The following is a 5,467-nucleotide window of genomic DNA, read 5'->3' as shown; positions in this document are numbered from 1 at the left end:
CAGACTGATAGCCAAGGCTGAGATAGTACCTTTATACTCCCAGGGACACAGGATGGCCTTTGCTCCTGTTTGTCTAGTTGAGTCTTTTGCCTCCCAACCCTATTTTCTAACATTGACCCAGTCTTTGTTGCAACACCCACAACATGGGCAAATAGGAAGAAAGGTGGCAGGCTTACTTCAAAATTCTTTTTTTTTTTTTTTTTTTTTTTTTTTTTTTTTGCAATCAGCAAGAGGGTTTATTGGAAAACACAGGTACCTGCAGGCACACAGTCTCTTCGGAGGACTTGCGCGCCCAGCAGCTCCAGCATGGGGCTTTTATAGGGATTGGGGAAGCAGAAGCGGGCGTACAGAAGCAGATGCATAGTTACGGGGATTGGTGGATTCAAACGAGGCACATAGACATGTTCACATATGATTGGCTATTTCACATGATGAGGTAATAAGGTATAGCTACACACATTGGCAGGTTTGGGGCGTCCTGGATGTCGGGGGCTGGGGGCTTATCTCTTCCTGCCAGGTGGCCTGTGAGTCAGATCCGGTACTCCTGGTCTGTTCTGCATTCCTTTCCTTTTATGGTCTGTTAGTTCTAGCGGCAGGGCGGGGCTGCCTGGACTTGCTTTTCACAGTGTTTAGTCCTGAGTTGAAACATACTCTTTTAACTTCATATTTTTAAACCTTAAATCTGTATAATTTTCCTTTCATTCCCCTCTTCTTCTACTAAGTAATTCTAATCTTAGAATTTTGATATCAAGTCTCTTATTTGGTCTCACCAGTTGTCCTAACTGACTGGTACTGTTGTCTCAGAACCAACCGCACAGCACTCACTCGATTTGTAACAAAAGCAATTAACCTGTTTGTCACGCAGGGTCCAAAAACTAAAACCAAGAAAATTATTAGTAATGGCCCAGCCATATAGCAGAGAGTAGGGTAGTCATCCAGGGAGACCGAGTGAACCAAGACTCAAACCAACCTTGTTGAGCGTCTCTATCTTTTTGTAGGAGTCAAACCTATTAACTAGTTTCTCTAACACACATGGACCTATAATCAGAAGCAGAAGCAAAACTAAGAAGGGTCCCATAAGGGAAAATACCAGAGTAGTCATCCAAGGAGATCTACTAAACCAGCTCTCAAACCATCCCTGATGCGCTTCTCTGTCTGCCTTTTGTCTAACCTTTCTCTAAGTTTATTCATGGAGTCTTTAATTACTCCTAAATGGCAGTTCTGAATTCTCTATAAGCCTTGCATTGCAACAGCAGATGTCCTTGTGCTGCCCTTGCAGCACCTAGATAGCCTTAGCCCTAAGTAATTCTCAACTCCTTTTTTTGTGTCTTACTAAGTCTTTAGCATCAGGATTCCAATCTGGACACTATCTAAACCTACACACCAAGGTCATGACTAGCTTTTAGAACTTCTAAACTTATACAGATTGTGATCCCTGAGGCACAGTCCCAAGAAGTGTTAGGAGTACTAACATATGCAATGTTACATCATTTGTAATAGAAATCAAGCCTATCCCCACACCTATCTTGATAAAACCCGGGGCAAACATGAAATTAAGTCTAGGGAGCTTTTTGAAGAACTGGTCCCAGCTCTAGGTCCCAGCTCTCAGCCCCAACAGCTAGTACACGGCTGGTGAGGGCTGAGAGTTGATGGCTGTCAGGGTGGTCAGCAGCACCAGGTACGGTCCTTTCCAGTGAGTATCTGGGTTCGGTGCCATCGTATGTAGCCGAGTCTCCGACCTGGAACTGGTGAGATGCTCAGGGGTCCCCAGGGCATAGGCTGCTGCCAGTACTTCAAAATTCTTAAAGCCTCACTGGGTTGTGGTCCTTTATGAATGGGATGCAGTCAAAGAGGCTTTGGGAGACCAAGCTGAGGAGTTAAGTGGATGAGGTGAACAGGCCAACCTATAGCACACTCTTCAAAGGCTATGTTGAGAGGGATGCTGTATTGGTAACTGTGGGCATTATCTGGAGACTGTCCATGTCTAGGTTCCCCAGATCAAATCCATAACTAAAAATCTACATTTGTGTGGTTGAGCACATGAAAAGAACCCTCATTGATGTGAGTATTGTAGTTTGTGATAGAATTCAAATTCTTCGATTTGCCTGGAATAATATAGGGAGCATGTCTTCAGCTTTTGAAAGTTTTAAAGATTTCATTCTTTCTTTCATGTATATGAGTACATTGTCACTGTCTTTAGACACACCAGAAGTGATCTTTGAATCCCATTGCAGATTGTTGTGAGCCATCATGTGGTTCTGGGAATTGAACTCAGGACCTCTGGAAGAGCAGTCAGTGCTCTTAACTGCTGAGCCATGTCTCTAGCCCTAGCAATGTATCTTCTTGTTTTTTGTTCTCCATCTTTATTAAATTGGGTATTTCTTTTTTTTAAAGATTTATTTATTTGTTTATTCATTTATAAGTACAATGTTGCTGTCTTCAGACACACCAGAAGAGGGAATCGGATCCCATACAAATGGCTGTGAGCCACCATGTGGTTGCTGGGATTTGAACTCAGAACCTATGGGAGAGCAGTCAGTGCTCCTAACCACTGAGCCATTTCTTATTTACATTACAATTGTTATTCCCTTTCCAGGTTTTCAGGCCAACATCCCCCTCCCTCTCCCCCTCCCCTCTATATTGGTGTTCCCCTCCCCATCCTCGCCCCATTACCGTCCTCCCCCAACAATCACATTCACTGGGGGTTCAGTCTTGGCAGTACCAAGGGCTTCCCCTTCCACTGGTGGCCTTACTAGGCTATTCATTGCTACCTATGCAGTTGGAGCCCAGGGTCAGTCCTTGTATAGTCTTAGTCCCTGGAAGCTCTGGTTGGTTGACATTGTTGTTCATATGGGGTTTCAAGCCCCTTCAAGCTCTTTCAGTTATTCTGGTTTGCCCTGAAGTTACTGTATTTTGATGCTAATTCCACTGCCCCAAGGACAGCTGCCTAGTCAAGGACTCAGAACTCAGGTGACTTCACCAGAACCACCTCTCCACTGAATTTGTAAAGTACTGGTGAGGGGCAGGTACAGGATAGAAGGAGGCCTGTCATTGGAGGAGAAGGAAGGATGGGCGGGAGAGAAGTTTTAAGGAAGAGGAGGAGACTAAGGGAGAGAGGAAGAGACAGGAGGGAGAGAGGGGCGGAGAAGCCGTGGCAGGACAAGATAGCTGGTGATGTTAAGATTCTGCTCTGTGTATTTACAAATTGTTATTAATGTTCTCAAGGGATGGATGGTACCGGGCTTTGTATGTTTAAGTAGGCAATTATATCTTACCAATTGGGTCAAAGATTATTGTGTTGTGTGTTCTTTTATGTGAGGGTTTGAGTGTAGGAAAGTGCGTGGCTGGGATGTGTTTCCGCCAAGATACCTAGCGGGGTAAAAGACCAACATTACTCTTTATTTTTATATTTTTACAACAACATTCAGTCCTTTCTCTAATTCCTTCAACAGGGTCCCATTCTCAGTTCAGTGGTTTGCTGCTGGTATTCGCCTATGTATTTGCTGTATTCTGGCTGTGTCTTTCAGGAGAGATCTATCTACATAGATCTCCTGTCAGCCTGCACTTCTTTGCTTCATCCATCTTATCTAGTTTGGTGGCTATATATGTATGGGCCACATGTGGGCAGGCTCTGAATGGGTGTTCGTTCTGCCTCTGTTCTAAACTTTGCCTCCCTATCCTCTCCCAAGGGTATTCTTGTTCCTGTTTTAAAGAAGGAGTGAAGCATCCGCATTTTGGTCATCCTTCTTGAGTTTCATGTGTTCTGTGCATCTAGGGTAATTTGAGCATTTGGGCTAATATCCACTTACCAATGAGTGCATGCCATGTATGTTTTTCTGTGATTGGGTTACCTCACTAAGGATGATATTTTCGAGTTCCATCCATTTGCCTATGAATATCATAAAGTCATTGTTTTTGATAGCGGAGTAGTATTCCATTGTGTAGATGTACTACATTTTCTGTATCCATTCCTCTGTTGAAGGGCATCTGGGTTCTTTCCAGCTTCTGCCCATTATAAATAAGGCTGCTATGAACACAGTGGAGCATGTGTCTTTGTTATATGTTGGTGCATCTTTTGGGTATATGCCCAAGAGAGGTAGAGCTGGGTCCTCAGGTAGATCTATGTCCAATTTTATGAGGAACCTCCAGACTGATTTCCAGAATGGTTGTAGCAGTCTGCAATCCTACCAACAATGGAGGAGTATTCCTCTTTCTCCACATCCTCGCCAGCATTTGGTGTCACCTGAGTTTTTGATCTTAGCCATTCTGACTGGTGTGAGGTAGAATCTCAGGGTTGTTTTGATTTGCATTTCCCTTATGACTAAAGATGTTGAACATTTCTTTGGTGCTTCTCAGCCATTTGGCATTCCTCAGCTGTGAATTCATTGTTTAGCTCTGAACCTCACTTTTTTTTTATCTTTATCAACTTGAGTATTTCTTATTTACATTTCGATTGTTACTCCCTTTCCCAGTTTCCAGGCCAACATTCCCCCTAACTCCTCCCCCTCCCCTCTATATTGGTGTTCCCCTCCCCATCCTCCACCCATTACTGTCCTCCCCCCAACAATCACATTCACTGGGGGTTCAGTCTTGGCAGGACTAAGGGCTTCCCTTTCCACTGTGCTCTTACTAGGCTATTCATTGCTACTTATGCAGTTGGAGCCCAGGGTCACTCCATGTACAGTCTTTGGGTAATAGCTTAGTCCCTGGAAGCTCTGGTTGGTTGACATTATTGTTCATATGGGGTCTCGAGCCCCTTCAAGCTCTTCCAGTCCTTTCTCTGATTCCTTCAACGGGGGTCCCATTCTCAGTTCAGTGGATTGCTGCTGGCATTCGCATATGAATATGCTGTATTCTGGGTGTGTCTCTCAGGAGAGATCTACACCCATGAACCCCATTTTTTAATAGGGTTATTTGTCTCCCTGCACTCTAACTTCATGAGTTCTTTGTATATTTTGGATATGAGCCTCTATCAGTTTTAGGATTGGTAAAGATGTTTTCACAATCTGTTGGTTGCCGTTTTGTCCTAACAACAGTGTCCTTGGCCTTACAGAAGCTTTGTAGTTTTATGAAATCCCATTTGTCGATTCTTGATCTTAGAGCATAGGCCACTGGTATTTTGTTCAGGGATTTTTCTCCAGTGCCCATGTGTTCGAGATGCTTCCCCACTTTTTCTCCTATTAGTTTGAGTGTATCTGGTTTGATGTGGAGGTCCTTGATCCATTTGGACTTAAGCTTTGTACAGGGTGATAAGAATGTATTGATCTGCATTCTTCTACATACTGACCTCCAGTTGAACCAGCACCATTTGCTGAAAATGCTATCTTTTTTCCATTGGATGGTTTTGGTTCCTTTGTCAAAAATCAAGTGACCATAGGTGCTTGGGTTCATTTTTGGGTCTTCAGTTCTATTCCATTGGTCTATCTGTATGTCTCTGTACCAATACCATGCAGTTTTTAATCACTAT

This window comes from Rattus norvegicus, chromosome 1, assembly GCF_036323735.1.
Source record: "Rattus norvegicus strain BN/NHsdMcwi chromosome 1, GRCr8, whole genome shotgun sequence".
Classification (NCBI taxonomy): domain Eukaryota; kingdom Metazoa; phylum Chordata; class Mammalia; order Rodentia; family Muridae; genus Rattus; species Rattus norvegicus.
Note: the sequence above shows the minus strand (reverse complement) of the source record.